The sequence below is a fragment of the Triticum aestivum genome, chromosome 5B (assembly GCF_018294505.1).
Source record: "Triticum aestivum cultivar Chinese Spring chromosome 5B, IWGSC CS RefSeq v2.1, whole genome shotgun sequence".
Classification (NCBI taxonomy): domain Eukaryota; kingdom Viridiplantae; phylum Streptophyta; class Magnoliopsida; order Poales; family Poaceae; genus Triticum; species Triticum aestivum.
This window is the reverse complement of record NC_057807.1, coordinates 185,587,174-185,612,114: the sequence shown is the minus strand read 5'-3', so window position 1 is coordinate 185,612,114 and position 24,941 is coordinate 185,587,174.

Sequence of the window (24,941 nt, the reverse complement as noted above, 5' to 3'; positions counted from 1 at the left end):
TTCACTTAGTCATAGGAGTTTGACGGTGGCGCTAGTATATAGCCCCTGGTACTTCCGCGTTCATCCGAATACGGTGCATGTACGTACATGACCGGGAAACTGGTCCTTCATTAATGCAGAGGAATCGCAAAGATTCCGCTGAGTCATCGAGTGGTTGACCAGTCTCGCGCTATATCATGACAGTCAGTTTTCGGCTTTCTCTACTGAGGTGCTCATCCAGATGAACCAGGGCACAATCGCAGTAGTTCTCCTGGTGCTACCTTAACCGATAGACCGGAATGTAAGGTAGCAAAACACGGCAGCCAGGCAAACCCAACTATTGACCAAAGACATGATTTGGAGTTGATGCATATAAGGCCAAACTCGCGACGCCGAACACTCCCTAAGGTATTCAGAGTTTACAACATATACTGGGCTGAGTAACACCCTCAATAATGAGCCCTGAGTTTCCAGGTACATGCATTAGTCTGGCAGGACAAAATGCCAATAACGCCAGTATCCCTCCCGGTTGTGTTAAGTATCCGAAGGGTATGAAGCAACAAGAGACATAAAAAAAGGTTTACGCAGGGTCTTAATCTAAAAAGAAACCTTTGAGTCGGGCCCTGCTGCACGTCTACGCCTTTGTCTCTGTTGTGCCGTATCCTAGAAGGGTGTAGCACGATGGTCATCTGTAAAAAGGAAAAACCCAGGTGAATGACTTCATGCGGAAAGTTGGTTATTCTGAACCATGAAGATGCAATCTCTAATTGTATTAATGGGGTCAAGCCAAACTATGGGCTTTTTTACATGCGGGCAGCCCCTAGCACCACCTATGGGGGTATATCCATCGACCCAAGCTCAGGTTTATCTAGGCTATTACAACTGGTGGTGCGCCGGACTCGTCTAGCCGTGTCCGTGGTCTTGACGAGCGATCATTTATTCTGGTTGGAGAGGCCGTCCAGTTTTCGGCTGCCAAAGTCGCCACGTATTCTTTCGCACGTAAGGAATGCTCTGTATTTCCGCTAACTGTGATGACGCCGTGTGGACCGGGCACCTTAAGTTTAAGATAAGCGTACTGTAGTATTGCATTAAAACGAGCGAAGGCCATTCTTCCGAGTAGTGCGTGATAGCCGCTTCGGAATGGAGCGATGTCGAAGATTAATTCTTCGCTTCTGAAGTTGTCGGGGAACCAAATACAACCTCTAGTACTAGAGAGCCTGCGCATTGGGCCTCTACACCTGGTATTACTCCTTTAAAGGTAGTATTACTTTGGCTGATTGTTAACGGGTCTATCCCCATTTTGTGGACAGCGTCCTGCTATATTAGATTAAGACTACTGCCGCCGTCCATAAGGACTCGGGTGAGATGGTATCTGTCAATTCTTGGGTCGAGCACCAAGGCAGCCGATCCTCCGTGCCGGATACTAGTCGGATGATCCCTGCGATCAAATGTGATCGGGCAGGCCGACCAAGGATTGAACTTGGGGGCAACGGGATCTACAGCGTATACGTCTCGGAGTGCGCGCTTGCGCCTTCTCTTTGGTATGTGAGTTACATAAATCATATTCACTGTTTTGACTTCTGGTGGGAATTTTTTCTGTCCACCAGTGTTCGGCTGGCGAGGATCATCCTCGTCTTCACTTGGCGTGTCCCTCCCTTTGTGTTCGGCGTTTAGCTTTCTGCCCTGCTTGAAAACCCAGCATTCTCTATGGGTGTGATTTGCAGGTTTTTCTGGGTTGCCATGAATCTGACATAATCTGTCTAGAATCTTATTTAGGGTGGTCCATCTCTGCTGCCTTTAAATGTGTTTTTCCGTTGACCGGGTCGAGAGCCCCTGAATCCGGAGTTGACCACCGTGTTATCTGGGCTATCTTCATAGTTTCAACGCTTGTTTTTATTGCGTCGCGGCTTCCCGTTGCCATCCCTGACTTCGGATGTGCCTGGGTCGCTGGTGCCGCTACGGGCCAGCTAACTGTCCTTGCGCGCGCAAAAGCGGGTCATAAGGCTTGTTAGGGCTGCCATTGTCCTCGGCTTTTCCTGGCTGAGGTGTCTGGCAAGCCATTCGTCCAGGACACCGTGCTTGAAAGCCGCTAAGGCGTCAGCATCCGGGCAGTCGACGATTTGATTCTTTTTAGTGAGAAATCTGTTCCAAATCTTATGGGCTGACTCTCTGGGTTGTTGGATTATGTGACTTAAATTGTCTGCATCTGGAGGTCGGACATAGGTCCCTTGAAAATTGGCCCTGAAAGCATCCTCAAGTTCCTCCCAACTTCCAATTGAGTTTTCGGGGAGGCTTTTCAACCAATGCCGAGTTGGTCCTTTCAACTTGAGGGGCAGGTATTTTATGGCGTGGAGATCATCTCCGCGAGCCATGTGGATGTGAAAGATAAAGTCCTCAATCTAGACCCCAGGGTCTGTCGTTCCGTCGTATGCCTCTATATTCACGGATTTAAATCCTTCTGGAAATTTATGATCCAGCACCTCATCGGTGAAGCACAGGGGGTGCGCAGCACCCTTGTATTTGGATGTGTCATGGCTTGCTGTCAACGGTTGTTGTGTTCGGTGTTGATTCCAAGCTGGTATTCGATCAATATGATCGTTTGGGTGGCTGTGATCCTGCACCGGAGCATGCTTCCTATATCCATAGATGGACCTGGCCACACTGGCTTTTTTGTCCAGGAGCTCACGTAAATCGTGTGCTGACTTGTGCACGGCATCATTATCCAGTCGCGGCCACGGGGTGGTCGGTCTGGCTGATCGGCTGTTTTATTTTTCGGCTGGATGGACTCTATAGCCTCGTCGTTGAATTCGGGTAGCAGCTTGCGCTTTGGATAGTTCTTTGTGTGGCGATCACCACCGTATTTTTCTTCTGTGTCGAGCACTTTGTTCCATCTACGGTTGAGCGTTTCCTGCGCGGCCTTAAGCCTTTGCTTCTGCTTCTTCAAGCTCCTCGTAGTGGCAATAAGCCTTCTTTGGAGGTTCTCTTGTTCCAAGTGTTTGCCCGGGATGATGAGGGCATCATCGTCCGGACTGTTCTCCTCTCTAGAGATAGGTTGATGAATTTTACCCTTGGGATCGGCGTCATCAGACGTCGGCTCCGGACTATGTTCACCGTCCCCTGGCTCATCCTGCTCCATCGCTGGGCGCTGGGTCCATGGGGTCGTCGTTTCCTTTGGAGTCGACCGGGGTATTATTCTTTCTTGCTCTATTATCAATGTTTTTACTGTGGCGGGATTTAGAGCGGCGCCTATGTCATCACTTTGGTGGCTTCTCGAGGGGATTATCCTTCGTTGCATCCTCGCCGTTATTTTCCTTGGGTGTATCCACCATGTATATATCATATGATGAGGTGGTTGTCCAGCGCCCTTTAGGCGGTGGTTCCTGTTCTTCTCCTACATCATCATCCATACCGTGGATGTCTTCGGAGTCGAAGTCAAGCGTGTCGGTTAAGTCGTCGATAGTGGCTATCAAGTGGGTGGTGGGTGGGGAATGAATTTCTTCATCGTCTGCTTCCCACTCAAGCCGGACATCATTCGGTCGAGAGTCTCCTGACAAAGAGAGAGACTTTAATGAATTTAGCACGTCGCCCAAGGGCGAGTGTTGCAAGATATCCGCGGAAGTAAACTCCATGATCGGTGCCCAATCAGACTCGATAGGCACGGATGTACGCGGTTCGGAGCCTGTGGCTGGTGACGAGTCCGAGGGTCCGATGACGCCGGCCTTATAGGAGATGAAGCCAGTGTTCGGCTATATCGCCGCTGAGTGTGCGGCCTTCGTGGTGGGGTCCATCCACCCGTCCTCGGATGGCACGATCTGTTCTGGATCGAGGGCGGGGCAGCCACAGGTGTGATCTCCCGAACACCGTCTGATGGCAGATCTAAGTCAAGCTCGTTGTGACTGTTCGGTGCACCTGACATGGGCTTGAATCCGTCGAAGATCAAGTCTCTACGGATGTCGGCAGTGTAGTTCAAGCTTCCAAACCTGACCTGATGGCCAGGGGCGTAGCTATCGATCTGCTCTAGATGGCCAAGCGAGTTGGCCCGCAGTACGAAGCCACCGAATAGGAAGATCTATCCGGGGAGAAAAACCTCACCCTGGATCGCATCGTTGAAGATGATTGAAGGAGCCATCAAGCCTTATCGTGACGACACAGTGGAACTCTCAATGAAAGCACCAATGTCGGTGTCAGAACCGGCGGATCTCGGGTAGGGGGTCCCGAACTATGCGTCTAAGGCTAATGGTAACAGGAGGCGGGGGACACGATGTTTACCCAGGTTCGGGCCCTCTCGATGGAGGTAATACCCTACTTCCTGCTTGATTGATCTTGATGATATGAGTATTACAAGAGTTGATCTACCACGAGATCGTAGAGGCTAAACCCTAGAAGCTAGCCTATGATTATGATTGTCTGTTGTCCTACGGACTAAACCCTCCGGTTTATATAGACACTGGAGGGGGCTAGGGTTACACAGAGTCGGTTACAGAGAAGGAGATTTAAATATCAAAATTGCCAAGCTTGCCTTCCACGCAAAGGAGAGTCCCACTCGGACAAGGGACGAAGTCTTCAATCTTGCATCTTCATAGTCCAACAGTCTGGCCAAAGTATATAGTCTGACTGTCCGAGGATCCCTTAATCCAGAACTTGCTCACCAAGGCTACACATGGTAAGAGAAACTTGGCCATGATTGCCCGGATTGTTGAATGACTCCTTCGTCGCTCTAGGAATTCTCTGTTTGCAAACAAGAAGACATGCACAAATAGTTAGATCAACACAGTGAATCATGTGAAGCAACATGGAAAGAAAAAATAATGAAGCACTTGGGCGACCAATGCTTACCAAGAAGGTGGAGATGTCGGTTTTTGTACGGACTTTGGTATATGCAGTGCGAACTGCAGCCTAGTCTGTTGCCGGTGCAACTGCTGGTTCCGTTGCTACTGCATGGGCCGAAGCAGATGCAAGTGCAACTTCAAGTGTTGGTGTAGGTGCCAGAGCCGTTGCTGGCGCCCGTGCCAGTGCGACTTGTAGTGTCGCTGCTGCTGCCAGAGATGGTGCTCCTTGTGGAGCTGGTGCCGGGTCGGAGCAGGTGCCGGTGTCGATGCCCGGTCCTTTGTTAGATCATCTTGATCAGCTGACGCGGTCGGTGCCCAATACTCAAGTGGATCAGACTGAGCTACCGCCACTGTCAGTGCTAGAGCAAGTGCCGTCGGAGAAGGTGTCGATGCTTTATCCGTTGCTGAAGGTGGTACCGATGTGCGAGACAACATCGATCGTCTCTGGTCAGCTATGATCGGCTTTCTAACTTGACTAGGCTCCGCGACCTTGATCTAGTCTTTTTCTTCATTTCTTATAAATATGAGAAGGACTAATTGTGGCATGTTTGTTAAACCAAACTGCAGTTTATCATAGGGCTTCAGATGGTACTCAGACAACAAACTGATCAAATTGTGTCCAGTAATATAAGTGATGGACACTGCCTTTGTTACTGACACAACATAAGAAGTGAAACCTAATAAAATAACCATCATAGAGCAAACCAAACGGTTTATTCTATGACGAATGTCACATGGCAAAACCTGCATCGTAAAATTGCAGCAAAAGTAAGAAAACATGACATTAAATCAATAATATTTAGATAGTAAACCAATAAGATTTACTTGATGTGACACGAGTGATTCCTTACCAGGAAATCACTATGTTCAAGTTCTAAACAGAAGATTGATCGTCCAATTATGCGTGGCATGCAGTGACCCCGCTTACTCCCACAAGCAGGACAGGCCAAAGGTTGTGACAAATCGTATGGACCGAACATCCATGGGACTGGAAATCTTGGTGGGTGCAACAAACCCTGCAATGCGTATAGATATTGGAGTGTAACCATAAGTGATAAACCGTCCTCACAAAAAAGATGATATGGATGCTTCAAAATATACAGACCAAACTGAGTGGACAGACATTGTCGGATGTTGGGTTCCGGCAGACCCTTAAGGATCGAACACTAGGGTGCGCACAAAGATCTCTCCCCTAACTATCTACGTCCGATCGCCTCGTGAGATCTAAGCTGAAAACGATGAACAACACAAGGGACACGAGATTTATACTGGTTCGGGCCACCGTTGTGGCGTAATACCCTACTGCAGTGTGTGGTGTGGTGGATTGCCTCAAGGGCTGATGATGAACAGTACAAAGGGAGAACAACCTCGCGAGAGGTGTTCTTGAGTTGGTGCAATGAACTGCTTGGGTGAGTTCGATCGCCTCTCTCTCTCTAGTCTTCCCAAAATCTGGATCCGATCCCCCTACTCTGTGGTGGCTAGCTCTATTTATAGAGGCCCTGGGCCTCTTCCCAAATATTGAGCGGGAAGGGCGCCAACAACGGCCATTTCAAAGGGGAACATCTAGTACAAGCTATCCTGACTAAAGTTGGTCTTCAGCTGCCAAAAGCACTGGCGATAACGCCGTCTTGGGCTCCATGGTGACCTCCATCCTGCCTCTCCACTGGTCTTGGTGTCGTTGCACCGAAATGCAAACCTTTGCCTGATTCCTCGGTACTCCACGTCTATGCTTGCCCCCTTTGCACCAAAGAGGAAACAAGGACACTGCGCAGGCCAGCGCCCGCCTGGTCTCAATCATCATGGCTTGCATCACGAGCACCTCGCGAGTTATCCTGCCTTGATCTCTCCGCCTCCTCGTGAGCCTGCCCGGCGAGGCAGTCCCTGAGGAAGCCTTGCGTAGTCCGCCCCGCGAGGCTTGGCCCCTCACGAGGGTCTTGAGTCTTGTGCTGATGAAGACGGGCCATACTGGGCCACCACTTGAGCCACGCCGCAGGCCGCAGGAAGGCAAGTCTGGGAACCCCCGTTCCCAGAACGTCGACAGTAGCCCCCGGGCCCAAGGCGCGCTCGGACTTGGCTTAGCAAAGAAGCGAAGGGGCAAGTGCGGAGCGCCACGGGCCCCATCAGCCTGCGGCCTTGGGTGCCGCGTAGCGGTTGATTGGACATGGCCGTCTCCACTTCCCCACGCTGCCTCGGCAACCGCTCGACTTGACAAGTCCCTGCATGCAAAAACGGGTCATGATTACCTGCGATCGTGGGGGCCGACGGTTAGCTTCCTTCCGGTTATAAATGCAGGGTGCGCAGGCCTCCGCTGTAGATCTCCCTCCTTGCTTCCTTCTTTCTCCCCGTCCCAGCTACTCGCCATCTCCCATGGCGCCGCCGAAGAGGTTCTCAGCCGCCGAGAAGGGAAAGGCTCGCCGGGAAGGGCCTGACTCTTCCCCGGCCAAGCGCGGCCGAGGTCGTCCATGCAAGCATCCTGTGGCTCCCGTAGTGGCTTCCCGCAGTCGTGGAGGCGATCCCCTGCGCGGCGATGGGCGCCAGATTGTCGAGGGGAGGCGTGCCGTGACTTCGCAGCCTCCCAGGCCTCGCTTCCACTCGGCGGAGGTGCTGCCGGAGTTCGTCGTGTGGTCGGCAGACCCGACCAGCACCTGGCTCCGGCTTCCCCGCTTCTTTGCAGGTGAACTTCCGGCTGGTGCTCCGGGTGGCCTCTGGCTTCAAGCGGACGGTTGCTGCAGCAGGGCCTCCTGGGCTTCGCTGGACGTCTCCGTCGCCGGGAATGTGGCCCTGACCCACGGCTGGCAAACGTTTGCCCGCGCGCGAGGCCTGAGCCAGCGATGCACCCTTCACTTCAAGTTCGATGGCGACACCACCCTCTACGTGAGGCTGTTCGGAGAAGACGGTTGCCGCGCCAGGTGCTGCCCCGAAGACGATGACCGCGGCCGGGTACCCAGCCCCAGCAATGATCTGGATGAAGATGACGGCATGCGTGCGGTCGGTGGCGCTCGTGGTTCGCCAAGCTTCGGCGGCTCTCCTTCGGACAGCAGCTCCTCCAGCGGTGGCCGCGACCAACCTCCGTGCCGTCGCGCCTGCCTTGAGGGAGGTAGCGGGTTAGCCCACCGTCGTGCCTCGGTGAAGCGTGAGGAGGAGTCTGATTGAGCTCCGGAGGCAGTATGAGCACTCGCGGTGAGTTGGTGCGGAGCAAGTCGCATCTATTTTGTTTTTCTCCCTTCCCCGCGCAAAGAGAAAGTAGTGTAGGGCCCCGTGGGGGCGTGTTGGACTGTTGTTGTGAATTACCATGTTGTTTCTGCTATTTCGGTGCTGTGTTTTTGTGCCGCATGCCCACGTGCAGGAATTACTTAGCTCGGGGGGACTTGTCGCGGTCTTCACTTCCCGAGGCCGAGGCCTCGCCGCGTGCTTCATGTCCTGCAAGGATTAGTCAGGAGGGGTAGCTTCCGGTCTCAGTTGCGGAGGCGATCGACTCAGGTCTTGTGCTCGCATCGCGATGCCCGTGGGGCATGGACTGGGAGGGGTGCTCCCGTAGTGGGCTTGGATAGGAAAACCTCAAACGACTGGGGCAGAAAAACACTCGCGAGGGCGCCCGCGTAGTCCCCTTGCGAGACTTGCGCGAGAGAAAACGAGGCAAGTGGGCGAAAAAGACAAAGAGTAACAAGCTAAGGACGACAACAACTCCAATAAAACTTCAAATAGCAACGAATAAGCCAACTACAGAAAGCAAATGAAAAAGCCGCGTCCGGCACCTAATCTAGTCTTCGGTGTCTTCTCACCAGCGCGGAGCTAAGTGCTGCCACTAGGCGTGGGCAGGAGCCCCCGAGGCCCGAGGGCGGCTCTCCGGAGACTCCGGGGCGTGTACAGCGCCAACTCATTATTATGTGAGAGTGTCACGGGCGGCGAGCTTCACAGGCATTGGCCTTCTTCACAGGCTCCGGGCCTTTCTCGGGAAAATGAGCTTCACAGGCGTTGGCCTTCTTCACAGGCACCGGGCCTTTCTTGGTTTGTCTAACGTCACAGGCGCCGGGCCTTTTTTATAGGCTCTGGGCCTTTCTTCAAGGGTAGAACTTCCGAAGATGCTGGATGTTACACGCCTTCGGGATGGGCACCCCCTCCTGAGTCTCCAAGCGTGCAGTGCCGGGCCTAGAGACATGAACAACCTTGAATGGGCCCTCCCACATGGGCGAGAGCCTGTGCAGCCCCTCCCTGGAGAGCACCCGTCTGAGTATGAGGTCACCTACCTCGAGGGTCCTGGGGCGGATGCTGCGGCAGTGGTACCACCGCAGTGCTTGTTGGATCTCGCAGCCCGAAGCGTAGCCCCCCGACGACGTTCCTCCCCAAGCACGAGGTCCACCCCCCGCATGGTGTCCTGTTATGCTTCCTCGAAAGCCAGGACCCGCGCAGAGCGATGCCTGACCTCGTGAGGAAGGACCGCCTCAGCACCGTAGACGAGGAAGAACGGGGTTTCGCCGGCGGACTTGGTAGCGGTAGTACGGATGGACCATAGCACGGACTGAAGCTCGTCGTGCCAGCCTCTGCCGCAGGCCTCCAGCTTCTTCTTGAAGGTTCGGGTTTTGAGGCCCTCCAGGACCTCCGTGTTGGCGCGCTCAGCTTGGCCGTTGCTCCGAGGGTGTGCCACCGAAGCGTAGCATATCTGCATTCCAAGGTTAGCACAATATGTTTTGAAGAGATTGCTGGTGAACTGCGAACCATTGTCGATGATGATGCGATTGGGTACCCCAAACCCGCTCGTGAGGCCCCTGATGAACTTGACTGCTGAGCCAGCCGGGATGGTGCAGACAACTTCCACTTCGGCCCACTTAGTGAATTTGTCGATGGCGACGTAAAGGTAGCGATTGCCCCCTGGCGCCCGAGGAAATGGGCCAAGGATGTCTAGTCCCCAAACAACGAACAGCCACGAGAGGGGAATGGTCTGAAGGCCCTGAGATGGCTGGTGAATCTGCTTGGCGTGGAACTGACAGGCTTCACAAGCCTTCACCAGCTCGATTGCGTCGTTGAGTGCTGTTGGCCAATAGAAACCACTGTGAAACACCTTGGTGATGAGTGTGCGCGAAGACGAGTGGTGCCCGCAGTCTCCTTCGTGAATGTCTGCCAGTAGCTCTTTTCCTTGCTCTCTGGAGATGCAACATAGAGTAACGTCATTCGGCCGCTTTCGGTAGAGCTCTCTTTCTTGGATGCAGTAGGCCGTGGCCTGCTGCGCTATGCGCTCCGCGTCCTCCTCCTTCTCCGGCAGGGTCCCTTGCATCAAGTAATCCTTGAACTCCACGGTCCAACATCCCTCCTGAAGCTCCAGTGCCAGGAGCAAGCGTGCCCCTGAGGTTGGGCCACAGGCCGGGGCACCCGAGGCAGGCAGTTGAGGGAGCTCCTCCCTAGGCTGTGCTGTGCTTGATAGTGATGGCGCCGCAGAGGGTTTGAAGAGTCGCTCCTCGAAGACGCCAGGCTCCTGAGGCAGCTGCCTGGACACCCTCTTGGCGATGTCATCAGCCTCTTGATTGGTGCCGTGAGGCATGTGTTGCAACTCCAGCCCCCGAAACTGTTTCTCCATCCTGCGGACCTCTGCGTGATACGCTTCCATGTGCTCGTCCTTTGGCTCATATACCTTGTTGGAGAGGTTGACGAGGAGTTTTGAATTGCCCTTGCTGATGAGGCGCTTTACCCCCAAGGCGGCTGCAGATTTCAGGCCCGCTATCAGGCCCTTGTAATCTGCTATGTTGTTGGAGACCTTCTCTCCATGCTGGAAGCAGAGTTGCACAGCATAGTAGAGCTTGTCCTGAGTGGGGGATATGAGCACTACGCCGGCCCCCGCGCCCTGTCGCGAGAACGCTTCGTCGAAGTACACGACCCAGCCGTCCGGCGCTTCACTTCCCGTGGAAAGCGACCGGTCTTTGCCCGCTTTGAGCCCCGGTGCCTCTGCCCATTCCGCCACAAAATCTGCAAGTGCGGCTCCCTTGATGACCCTGGTCGTGCTGAATTCTAGCTGAAACGCTTGCAGTTCGATGTTCCATTCAGCGACCCTCCCAGCAGACTTGGGGCTCCTGAGTACCCTTTCCAAGGGGTATGCTGAGATGACCTTGATAGGATGGCATTGAAAGTAGAGCCGCCGCTTGCGCGAGGCCACTAACAGTGCGAGGAGGAGTTTTTGGGGCATGGGGTACCGCACCCTCGTGTCCCGTAGCACCGTGCTGACGAAGTAGACAGGGTGCTCGACGAGGTTGAGGCTGCTGGCGCAGCCCACGTCCTCCGGAGGTTGAGGCAACTCCTGAGACGACGGAGCCCCTAGCGCTTGGTCGCTTGGAGAGGCCTCCTCTGCTCTGGCTGCGCTCCCCTCCTGAGGTTGATCCGTTTCTACTATGGTCGTGGTCTTCACGTGGCCATCTTGGCCATGCTCTGCTTCTGCCGGGCCGGCGGCTGCGGCCTTGGTCCGGCGCTCCTCTCTAACCGCCACCAGGGCTGCGCTGGCGGAATAGGGGGTGGCTGCAAGGTAAAGCACCAAGGGCTCCCGAGGGCGCGGAGCTACCATCACCGGAGGGCTAGTAAGGTACTTCTTGAGATCTTGGAATGCCTTGTCGGCCTCTTCAGTCCACTCAAACGGGCCCTTCTTCTTCATCAGCTTGAAGAAGGGCAGTGCCCGCTCCCCCAGCTTGGAGATGAAGCGTCCTAGCACGGTTACACGCCCCGATGAGCTTCTGCATTTCTCTGAGGGTCTTCGGCGGGCTCATGTCTTCGACTGCCTTGACCTTCTCTGGGTTGGCCTCGATGCCCCTGTGGGACACGAGGAAGCCCAGGAGCTTGCCCGAGGGGACTCCAAGCACGCACTTCTCCGGGTTGAGCTGTAGGTCCACTTCATTGAGGCTCGCGAAGGTCTCTTCCAGGTCCTGTATCAGGGTTTTTGCCTCCCGAGACTTCACCACAATGTCATCGACGTAAGCTTCAGCATTCCTCCCAAGCTGCCGGCCCAAGGCGATGTGCATCAGCCGCTGAAAGGTCGCACCTGCGTATAGCAGTACATGCCGCACGGGGTCAGGAAGGCCATTTTCTCCACGTCTTCTACCGCCATCTTGATCTGGTGATAGCCCAAGAAGGCATCCAAGAAGCACAATGGTCACACTCAGTGGTAGAGTCAACGATCTGGTCGATGCGAGGGAGCGGGAATGGATCCTGCGGGCAGGCCTTGTTGAGGTTGGTGAAGTCGACACACATGTGTTCCTTTCCTCCCTTTTTTGGCACGACAACAGGGTTGGCTATCCAATCATGGTAGTGAACCTCGCGAATGACTCCTGCTGCCTCTAACTTTTCAGGGGACTGCCGCCTTGCCTTCTGCTTCACGGGGCACACGTTGGGGCACACGTTGAGATGATGTTCAATCATATCCCTTGGGACTCCTACCAGCTGATCAGGCTCCCATGCAAACACCTTCTTGTTTGCACGCAGGAACCTGACCAAGGGCTCCTCCTTCTCAGGCTTGAGGTTGGCACCTATGGTGAAGGTGGCGCCACTGGATCCATCCTTGTCAACCGGTACCTGCTTGGTCTCCGCCTTGTCTTGGCTGAATAGCTGCTTCTTCATAGCCGGTGCAGCCCCCTTAGGCTCGAGGACATCTGCGCTGGCGGGCTGCGCCACCGCGGACATTTTGAAAGCATGCTTGAGTGCCTGCAGTGCATCCCCTGTTTCTCCGGACACGGTAAGGACGCCGTTGCTCCCGGGCATCTTCATGATGTTGTACGCCGGGTGAGTCGCTGCCATGAACTGGGCCAAGGCTGGGTAGCCGAGGATGGCGTTGTATGAGAGGCCGATGGGGGCGATGTCGAAGTCGATCAGGTCCGTGCGGAAGTTGTCGTGCGTGCCGAAGGTCACCGGGAGGCGGACCTGCCCCAGGGAGCCGGTGTAACCGCCTCCGATGCCCGAGAAGGGCCTGCTGGGTTGAAGCCGCTCTAGCGGCACGTGGAGGAGGCTGAAGGCCAGCACCGAGAGCACGTTGAGGCCGGCACCACCGTCGATGAGGGTCCTGGTGACGGCCACTTGGCACATGGTGGGGGTGCATAGCATCAGGAGCGCGCCCGAACAGGCGGTGTTGGAGGGGTCATCATCCAAGCTTAAGGTCAAATCGGCCATGGGTGCCACCCAGCCCGGGGGGGGGGGGTTTCTTGGCGCTTGAAGGCAGGGCCAATCTGGCGGATGAACGACTTGACGTGGCAGCTCGAAGGTGGTGCCTGCTATCCGCCCAGGATGGCCGCGACGACTGGGGGTGCCGGCGCAGCATGATGGGCGAGGAAGAGGTTGCGCAACTCCTCCCAGGAGGCCACAGAAGCCGCTGGAAGGTGGAGCAACCACATGCGCAGGACGCTGGTGAGGGCCATGGGCAGCCAGTTCGACATGACCTTGTCGTCGCCCCCAGCCTTGAGGACGGCTTCTTCATACACCAGTAGGAAGGTCTGCGGGTCGGCCGTGCCATCGTAGCGTGGTGGCATGTCCGGCTTGAACTTGCGCGGCCACTGCACCTGTCGCAAGGCGGGGGCTAGGGCTCGGAGCCCCCTGGTCTCTGCGCCGGTGTCGACAGCCGGAGTGGGCGGTGCATTGGCCGCCATGAGGGCAGAGTGTCGTGTTGATGGGGAACGGGTCGACGGAAGGGAGAGCTCCGTGAACCCCTACCTGGCGCGCCAGATGTCGGATGTTGTGTTCCGGCAGACCCATAAGGTTCGAACACTGGGGTGCGCACAAAGATCTCTCCCCTACCTATCTACGTCCGATCGCCTCGTGAGATCTAAGCTAAAAATGATGAACAACACAAGGGACACGAGATTTATACTGGTTCGGGCCACCGTTGTGGTGTAGTACCCTACTCCAGTGTGTGGTGTGGTGGATTGCCTCAGGGGCTGATGATGAACAGTACAAAGGGAGAACAGCCTCGCGAGAGGTGTTCTTGAGCTGGTGCTATGAAGTTCTTGGGTGAGTTCGATCGCCTCTCTCTCTCTCTAGTCTTCCCAAAATCTGGATCCGATCCCCCTACTCTGTGGTAGCTAGCTCTATTTATAGAGGCCCTGGGCCTCTTCCCAAATATTAAGCGGGAAGGGTGCTAGCAACGGCCATTTCAAAGGGGAACATCTAGTACAAGCTATCCTAGCTAAAGTTGCTCTTCAGCTGCCACTGGCGATGACGCCGTCTTGGGCTCCACAGTGACCTCCATCCTTCCGCTCCGCTGGTCTTGGTCTCGTTGCACTGAAATAGCAACTTTTGCCTGATGCCTCGGTACTCCACGTCTGTGCTTGCCCCCTTTGCACCAAAGAGGAAGCAAGGACGCTGCGCAGGCCGGCGCCCGCCTGGTGCCCGCCTGGTCTCGATCGTCATGGCTTGCGTCACGAGCACGTCGCGAGGTATCCTGCCTTGATCTCTCCGCATCCTTGCGAGCCTGCCCGGCGAGGCTGTCCCTGAGGAAGCCTTGCGTCGTCCGCCCCATGAGGCTTGGCCCCTCGCGAGGGTCTTGAGTCTTGTGCTAATGAAGACGGGCCGTACTAGACGGTCATGCACGTGTTGATGGTAAGTGAGTGAACGGTCATGCACGTGTTGACAAGCCACTCCATCTACTCTACTCAACGTAATACTATATAAAATCAAGTTATGGGACAAAGCCAACAACCGTTGTTGTTTCAGGCTACCAACTTACACTTTGTAGTCAAGGTCACCAGTTCGAATCTCATCTTTCAGATTTGTAAGTTTTAGGTCCAAATTTGATTAATGACAAGTGGGACCCCCATGTGTTGTTCCAATATTTCAGTGGAGGATGCCTTTTTTGAACAAACACTTTGCGTGGTTAGACAAGTAACGCCACGAGTTACACGTATTTTGCAAGTTTAGGAACAAAAATGGCAGCGGCATAGAATATCACTTCCACCCCGTAGCTTAGATGTTATGGTGATATGAGTTTTTACGTCGTTGGAACTCACATCCAATGGCTTAGGAGTAGTCTTTGTAATTGTGCACAATTTCCGAACTGTCCAAGCACTACTAGAAAAACGGCTATAGAAGAAATGGACACTAATGGCACACCACATGTGTGGTGCGCCATTATATATTACTAATGGCGCACCTGGTGTGTGGTGCGCCATTAGAAGTTTTGAAAAATAAAATAAAAAAAATTGGTTACTAATGGCGCACCGTGGGATAGTGCGCCATTACTAGTTGACATAGTAATCGCGCACCACACTCACCGTGCGCCATTAGTAGTTTTGAAAAAAAGTAAAAACAAATTTGTTAGTAATTGCGCACCTGTGGACAGTGCGCCATTACTAGTTTTGACTAGTAATGGCGCACTGTCCACTGGTGCGCCATTACTAAGTTTTTTTCAAAAACAATTCAAAAAAACTTTCAATTTTTTTATTTTTTTTCCAAAACTAGTAATGGCGCACGGTGATATGTGGAAAAAACTAAAAGAAAATGATGGAAATGTCAAAAAAATAAAAGAAAATAAGTTTCCCACGTGATATGTGGTCTAGTTGTTGGGAAAATTAACAAATATGAATTTCGACTTTATTTGCAAAATCTCTCCGAAAATTTGTAAAATGGGCATAACTTTTGCATACGAACTCGGAGTAAAAAGTTTTTTATAAGAAAAATTATCTACTCGAAAATTTACATCCAAATTTAATTGGGGGAACCCCGTTACATTTTCAACATCCCCAAAAACCTAACAGAAAAAAAGTTACGGGGATTTCAAGATCTAGAGTCAAAAAAATTCAAAAAAATCAAAATTACTAGTGGCGCACCGTGGATGTGGTGCGCCACTAGTAACAGAAAAGAAATTGGTTTTGAATTTTTTTTTTGAATTTTTTTTTCAAAAAATGATACGTAATATGACCAGGAAGTTTGAATATTTTCCAAATTTTCATCATAGTCATGAACATGAACAAAGTCCTAGACATCAACAAGGTATAATAGGATTGATATGCTAGATATATCAACAAGTGCTTGTGAAGTGAGTTGTTGCTGGGGTTGGATAGAACTCTGAAGTTAAGCATGCTTGGGCTGGAGTACTGTGAGGATGGGTGACCTTTCGGGAAGTTTGACCATGGATTGTGATTTGACCTGAGATTAAGCATATTGACCCGAGATTAAGTCATAGTGACCTGAGATTAAGAAAAAAACGGAAAACAAATTTTGAAAAAAAAAACTAAAAAAATTCTGAAAAAAAAATTTGAAAAAAAATTGTTACTAATGGCGCACCGGGGGCTATTCTAATGGCGCACCAGCGGTGCGCCATTAGTATACCAGATACTAATGGCGCATCAGTGGTGCGCCATTAGTAAAAAATACTAGTGGCGTGATACTAATGGCGCACCAGTAGTGCGCCATTAGTAGGCAAAACTGGTGCGCCATTAGTAGGCCTTTTCGTAGTAGTGAAGGTTTTGCAAATAAAAGACTCAGGCCTCGTGTGTGCCACTGCATCTTGGATCCAATGGCTCCAAGTTGCTAATATTAGGTGCTCCCTGTAGCTTAATTAGCCGCTACGGTGATACGAGCATCTAGGTCGTCTGATCTGTGATCAGATGCCACATGCATAGTACTTATACTTTCTATGCAATTCCCAAACTCTCTCAGGCGTATATTGCAAAAACATTCAAACCTCCTACTGTGAGCCGTTAGATCTCAATGAACTCGTATCACCATAGAATCTACGATGCGGGAGCACCTCATATTCTCCCATGCGAGAAAACATCAGGTGCTCTCACAGCTTGGATGCTACGGTGATACGAGCTTCGAGGTCATTTGATCTGAGATCCAATGACATCTGAATAGTCTTTGTGTTTGGAAGCAGTGGTCGAACTCTTCGGGGGATTTTCTGCAAAAAAACATTCGAACCACCGAGGAGTTGTTGGATCGTAGATCCAACGGGTCCGAAGAGCTTGTATCACCAAAGCATCTAAGGTGTGGTAGCACATGATATTCTTACATATAGGAGAATATGAGGTCCTCCTTCATCTTAGATGCTACGGTGACAAGAGCTTCGAGGTCGTTGGATATGGGATCCAAGGGTATCTGAGTAGTTTTTCTACAAATTGTGTGCAATTCTCAAACTCATTAAGGTTTCCTGTAAAAATATTAAGACGTCATGTGAGCTGCTATATCTCAGATCTACAAGCTCCAAGCAACTCGTATAAGCACATAACATGTAAGGTGTGGGGGCACATGCACTACAAAAAAAAGACACATCCGTGACATTTTGAGCCGAATGAAATTCCTTTCTGTCATACTTATGACACTTCTATGACGATAATTGTGACAAACCCGGTATCATCATAGATGTTGTGGGCTCCTACTTCTATGACAAAAAATCCTGACAGAAAATGGGCTTTTCGTCCTGGGCGGGCGGTAGACGCAGCTGCATGACATTCTTTGGGCCGTCCATGACGGAAAAAACCATGGTAGAAGCGAGGGCGAGGAAAATTTCGGGGAGTTCCCGGTTACGGTGGGCGGTCGGGGGCCGAGCGATGCATGTTTCCCTCGTAGACGTACGCGCGTGTGTGTGAGGCATTGGCTCTAAATGAACCCGAGCGAGGCGTTGGGCTCTAACTGAACCCGAGCGATTGCACTGCAGGCTACGCAACCCGAGCGATCGATCGGTGGCTGTTAACTGAACCCGATCGAGCGATTCCTTCGCTACTGCTGCTAACTAAAGCCGATCGATGCTGCCTCTCTGGGTGAACAGTGAATGTTGCGAGGGGGGGGGGGTGGATGAATAGTGAGCGGTGGCGTTGCCTCTAGATGAACAGGACCCCGTGGTGTGGAGGGCTGGATGAATGAACATTAGACGATGGGGGGGTGCCCGTGGAGGGGTGGTTGAACAATAGCCGATGGAGTAGTGCATGGTGGAGACTGGATGACCAGGAGCCCGTGGAGGGTGGAGGAGGTCGACGGTAGCACGTGGAGGCTAGAGGAGGTCGACGGTGGAGATGAACAATATCCCGTGGAGTCCCGTTATGCAGTACGCCACACCCCTCCTGATGAACAGGACCCCCATTTCGACCGTAGCACTCCAACACAAGTCCGTTTCGTCCGTTTTGCGGTACGCCACACCCCTCCCGATCAACAGGACCCCCATTTCGACCGTAGTGCTCCAACACAAGTCCGTTTCGTCCGTTTTGCGGTACACCACACCCCTCCCGATCAATAGGACCCCCGTTTCGACCGTAGGAGGTCCGTTTCCTCCATTTTGCGGTACGCCAGACCCCTCCCGATGAACAGGATCCCGTTTTGAATGTGGCAGGTCGAACACAAGGTCGTTTCCTCCGTTCTGCGGTAAGCCAGGCCTCGCTTCCATCGCCTGTTCTGTCCAAGCCGGTTGGCTCCCATGCGTTCCGCTGCTTCTCGATAGGGGTGGAATTTGAGCCCAATCGAGCTGGCTCGACTCGACTCGCTAAAGCTCGTAACGAGCTAGCTCGACTCGACTCGTTACTATAACGAGCTCAAATGCAAGTTTAGCTTGTTAAGCTCGTTAAAGATATGAACATAAAACCTTACGAATACGACAAAAAAATTAACTGAGAATTTAACATGTACATATGGTCATGTATGTGCGAGTCTCCTGGGTGACTAGGCCTTGAGCGGTCGGGCCTTGTGCTTGGACGAAAGGTGTTTAGTGGCTGTTTTTTACTACCCATCAAGAAACACTGACTCTTTTACCTAGCCTAACGAGTTATACGAGTACCTGTGAGATCGGCTTGTTTATCTCGGCCTATAAACGATCTTAAACTAAAGATTGGCTTGACTCGTTATTGTTCGAGTTCGAGTCGATTCGAGCCAAGTCATGAGCTACTCGTTTACCTCGCGAGCTTCGAGCTTTTTCTCCAGCCCTACCTCCCGATGAACACGATGCATTCCGTTGCCTCCCCATGAACACGACGCATTCCGTTGCCTCCCCATGAACACGACGATGACGTTGTTTCTCCGTTCCGACCCAGCCATGTACACGAGCCCTGGCCGTACATATGCGCGTGTAGGCGTTCGAGACCCCGCCCGTATGTACGTATGTGGCTGTATTTTCTTTCTTGCACCCTAGCCGTTGTATGTATGTGTACATGCTACGTGCGCACCTATACTACGACACATGCACGCCTCTACTACGACATGTGCACGCCTCTACATCGACCAGTATGTACGTACACGTTCATGACCAGAATGGCAATGCTACGTACGCTTCGACTAGGTGGGTCCCGACTGTCAGGCAATTCCTTGCGTGTGAAGATGTAGCTGGTGGGTCCCAGCAGTCAGGGGGCGAATCATTTTTTTTGCCCGGACACACTTCCTTGCGTGCGAAGATGTAGCTGGCGGGTCCTAGCAGTCAGGGGGTGAATCATTTTTTTTTGCCCATAATATGGATGCACTTCCTTGCGTGCGAAGATGTAGCTGGTAGGTCCCAGCAGTCAGGGGGGAAACGTTTTTTTCACAAAATATGGTGGCCCGTTCGGTGGGTCCCTGCTGGCAGGTGGAGGAATCATTGTTTTCCACGTAATAAGGAGACACTTCCTTGCGGCTGCCGTGGACCCAGCTGTCAGCCCCTCCACGTACAGTACTCTTCCGATGGAATTCGGTCATTGACCACATTAACCATGCCGCGCCGAGAGCACCACGGCGGTGGATGACGGCGAGGCCTAGGAAGGAGACGACACGGAGCCGGGGTAGACGCAACAGTGGATGCGCACGCGAAGAGGAGTACGAGGGTTCACTGGTTCAGCTGCGGTGTGAGGCTGCTCTCGCCGCAGAATAACAGGGGGTGTCGGTGAGTAGAGGGATGTCCTGGCCAGCGGTGGGAGTAGTAGGGGGCGGTGAGGCCTCTGTGGCATCACAGCCGGCCACGGGAGGTAGGAGCACGTGGCACGACCGACGCTGGTTTGGGCAGCTGGAGCAAGAAGACCAGATGTTGACGAAGCACTACGGCCGTTGGATGAAGATCGTACGGTAACATGAGCTAGAATCGTTCATATTGACTAAGTTGACAAAGCCCTCTGCCCCCATCAACTTGGTAGGCCCACAAGTCATCCTTCCACTATGCTGGGTTCCAGCTGGCAGGGGGAGTATTCATTTTTTTGTGCGTAATAAGGAGGCACTTCCTTGCGTGCGAAGATAGCTGGTGGGTCCGACCAGTCAGCGGGGGGCACATTTTTTTCGCGAAATACAGAGGCCCTTCCGGTGGGTCCCAGATGTCAGGTGCAGGAATCATTATTTTGCACGTAATAAGGAGGCATTTCCTTGTGTGCGGCTATGGACCCAGCTGTCAGCCTCTCCACGCACAATCTACTTCTGATGGTGTCGTTCATTGACCACATTGACCATGCGCGCCGAGCGCATCCAAGGTGGTGGACGACGGCGAGGCCCTGGACAGCAACGAGCCGAAGATGGTCATTAATAAAATGTTGTGGGGTGTAAGCCCTGCAGTCTTCATGGTCAAAAAAATGAGCCGCAGATGGGGAGATGCGGGAGAAGAGTCACAGACGGAGAGGTGTACGAGGGTTAATTGGTTCTAGTGCGGTGTGGTTCGGCAGTCAGTGCACAAGAACAAGAGGTGTGGCCAACAGTGGAGTAGCGCTTCATAGCGAAGCGTGCTAAGCAGAGCTGCTAGTAGCAAGAGGCGGGAGGTGGTCCTGGCGGCGCTGGAGGAAGAAGACGAGAGATTGAAGATGGATGCTGGTCGATGGATGTAAATCCAACGGCTAACATGTCAGAATCATTTGTTGACTAAATTGACAACGACTTGCGTTGGCTTCGACCTATTGGCCCACATTTCAGCCTCCAAAAATGTGGCACGTATTCAACCCATTTCAGCCTCCAAAAATGTGGCATGCATTCCTATTCTTATATAAAAAATAGAACAGACCTCTGCGTTTTCTTCAAAAAATACATAAATTGGGCTTCCGATATTCAGGAAAAATAAAACCTCGGATGGGGGGTCCATAGGCCGGTCGATACATGACGGCCCTCCAGAAAATACAAACAGGCCTATGGACCTCCCATCCGAGGTCGTGGGCTGCGCATGTTAAAAATGAAAGCCTAGACGGGGCAGCCCAAAACCCAGCTGATACTTGCTGTCCCAGTGATAATGAATGATACCTGCCAGCTCCCCGGCTTCGTTGTGAATTTATCTCCTATAGTAACTATGTTGAAGCACCTAAAAAAATGTAACTATGTTGACAAACTTATGGGCCCCAATGTCAATATAGCATTAGGAGGAAGTATTTTTTTCGATGAGGCACTTGCTTGTGTACGGCCATAGACCTGGTGGGTCCCGGCTGTCCGCCTCTCCACATACAGTCCTTTCCTGATTCCTCTCGTTTGTTCAGCATGTTCACAATGGCAGACAACGGTGTCGCGGCGAGCGCACAAAGGCGCAGGAGGGGATCCGACCACCTGAGGAAGTGCCTTATTATTAATGAAACTACTGAACTAGCCTAGTGGCCAAGTGACACTACCCGACAGTTGGTCCGCCCGAGTTCGATTCCACCTCACACCTGTGCAGGGAAAATATCTCCAATTTTTTGCCTCTGCCTTTATTGACATGTGGGTCCCCATTGTCATCTATGCACACCACGTCCAACACTTGCCAAAACTTTGTCCCTCGTTTTCTTTGTGTTTTGCACACTCGACATTGTGTGGGCATTATGACTGTGCATCATATGAAGATGTGCTATGCATGAATGTTGATCAGCATGATGTTAACTGGCTGGTAGTTGCATTTTCGACCATGAATAAAACTTCCAACATGATGTTAACCCTGTTTGAAAAGGCCATGTTAATATAAATGCTCTGCCTCTGAAAGTTGCAATTTCTTATCTGAAACTGAACATGCAGTTTCTTATCTGAAACTGAAACTTGCAGTTTCTTCTCTGAGAATCACATTATCTGCACTTTTATACTCCTATGAAACTACTTTTTTTAAGTGATAAAAATAGATCTCTAGAATTCATAAAATAATTCATATGCTCAATACTGCAAATCTGAAATTCAAAAGACATTCATATCTGAAAGTACTCTCAAAATACACAACACAAAACACAATTCACAACCTGCAAATACTGACAACCCTAAGCTCCTCCTGACAATTCACAACGTGCCCGACTATTGGGCTGGGAGGGGGGACAGTCCCCTCCTATTCCTCGGCGGCAGACAGCCGCCCCGTGAGACGATGTGAACTGCGAGGGAGAGGATGGCGGGGAAGCGTCATCGGGCCAACTACTTTTCTCCTCTTGCAGTTGGGTTCGGTCGACGAAGACTCCACCGGCTCGCTCTGGCAGGACACCCTCAGAAACCGCACCTCGTAGATGCTCGATCCTTCAATCTCTGGTGGATGCTCCATCTCGGATCGATACTCCCACCATCGCTCCCTCACGATCAGATTCAGTGAATCTGTTTTCTCCATGGCCCAGAGGAGCAGCTCTATGTACTCCGGCGCGACTCCCTCCGGGACTATCGCCGCCTTTTCGCTCTGTTGCAGATATTTGGCCATGGATGTCGCCGTCGCTGCTAGTTGCTCCTTGTTGTCAAACCAAGACTGTATCTCCAACATCCTAGCTAGCTTCACAGGGTCGCCGTCTGCGATCCTCACGTATCCGTTGTACTCTCCATCGATCTACTTCTCCATAACACCTTCACTCGCCGGCGGTGGTTTTTGAATGGAAGACGAGAGGAGCAGCGCTAGTTTTGGATTAGAACAGGAGAGGAGCGACGCTGGTTTTGGACTGGAACAGGAGAGGAGGGCCGGTGGTTTTGAAATGGAAGATGAGAGGAGCGGCGCTGGATTTAGATTGGAACAGGAGAGGAGCGGTGGTGGTTTAAGAGGAGAAGAGCGGAAGAGCGGCGCTGGTCTTGGAAGTATTTTTTTGTTGTTTTGCGTATTTTGGGTCAAAGTTTGACCATGTACTGTATTTGACAAGCAAAATGTGTATGCATGTCACCAAAAATTGTATCATTTGGTTCGTATCTGAATGTGCTTTCTTAATTGAAGGGTAAATTGATTTTGATTTTGACCTAGTCACAGCGAGCCGGCCCTCTGGTCGAATCCTAGATCGCTGCCGCACGCTCCTCTCCCTCTTCTCCATTGCAAAACCACCTCCTCTCCTCTCCATCATCTCCATTCAAAAACCACCATCTCGCCTCCCCCTCTTCTCCATTGCAAAACCACCCCCTCTCCTCTCCATCATCTCCATTCCAAAACCACCGTCTCGTCTCTCCCTCTTCTCTATTGCAAGACCACTGTCTCCTCCCATCTTCCAAAGCTAGCACCGGACCACTCAGAAGGACATCTATGGAGAGGATGCAGCAGCGAATCAGGCAAATCGTCGGCGGCGACCAGGCAAAGTTAGCTAGGTTGAAGGAGATCCTTACTTGGTTTGACAATGAGTGGGGAATTTCGAGGATGGTGAGGGCCATGTGGCAATGTATGTGAAAGAGCAGACAGATTCGCCCGAGGTGAAAGTTAGGTGGAGGTGGTGGGCGTATAGGTCGAAGGTCGAGCACCAAGAGGACAACGAATTGATCGAGTACGATGTGCCGTTCGTGAGGGTGCAGAGCTAGATGGAGCCATATGAGTATTCATTCTCCCACCGCAAGAGGCGGCCCGATGGCGCGACATCGCTTCCCCGCTGTTCTCGACGGTTCCCTCGACCCTCGCCTCGTTTCAACGACGGCAGTAGGTTTTAAGGTAAGTTTTGCACTAACCTAATCTTCCATCTACTCATGCTTACAATCAGTGTGACAGCTAATGAAAATCATGCTTGCAATCAGTCTTCGAGTACTAAGCTGTCACGCCCAATATGCGATACTATCCTAAAGAGACTTGAAGGTCCCACCACGGATTGAACAGCATATTGGTATGCTTTTGCAAGGTGGATATCATTACATCAACATTACAAAATAGATGGGGATACATACAAAAGGCATACAATGCCACACGAATACAATGTCATACATAAGAGCATCATCTGACTACGGATGAAACACAAACATAAACTCAAACGACATCCACCCTGCTAGCCCATGCTGCCGACCTGGAACCTATCCCCTGATCTAAGAAGAAGCAAAAGAAGAACTCCAAAATAGGCAAACATTGCTCTCGCGTCAAGATAATCGCATAACCTGTACCTGCAACTGTTGTTGTAGTAATCTGTGAGCCACGACGACTCAGCAATCCCGTTACCATGGGTATCAAGACTAGCAAAGCTTAATGGGAAAGGAAGGGGTAAAGTGGTGAAGTTGCAGGAGCGACTAAGCATACATGGTGGCTAACATACGCAAATGAGAGCAAGAAGAGAAGCAAACGGAACGATCGAGAAGCTAGAAGTGATCAAGAAGTGATCCTGAAACTACTTACGTTCATACATAACCCAAAACCGTGTTCACTTCCCGGACTCCGCCAAAAAGAGACCATCATGGCTACACACGTGGTTGATGCATTTTAATTCGAATCTAGTGTCAAGTTATCTACAACGGGACATTAACAAATTCCATCTGCCACATAACCATGGGCACGGCTCTCGAAAGTTTATACCATGTAGGGTTGTCCCAACTTAGCCCATCACAAGCTGTCACGGTCAATGAAGGATATTCCTTCTCCCAGGAAGACCAGATCAGTCTCGGAATCCCGGTTTACAAGACATTTCGACAATGGTAAAACAAGACCAGCAAAGCCGCCTGATGTGCCGACAATCCAGATACGAGCTGCACATATCTCGTTCTCATGGCAACACCGGATGAGACTAGCTACAAGTAAAACCAGCCCTCAAGTTTCCCCGAGGTGGCCCCGCAGGCAGCTCAGTTCGGACCAGCACTTAGAGAAGCACTGGCCCCGGGGGGCTAGAATAAAGATGACCCTCGGGAGCGCGACTCCCAATGGAGAAATATAGGTGGTGGTGAGACAAATGGTAAAACCAAGGTTGGGCCTTGTTAGAGGAGTTTTATTCAAAGCGAATTGTCAAGGGGGTCCCATAAATCACCCAACCGCGTAAAGAACGGAAAATCAAGGAACATAACACCGGTATGATGGAAGCTAGGGTGGCAAGAGTGGAACAAAACACCAGGCATAAGGCCGAGCCTACCACCCTTTACCAAGTATATAGATGCATT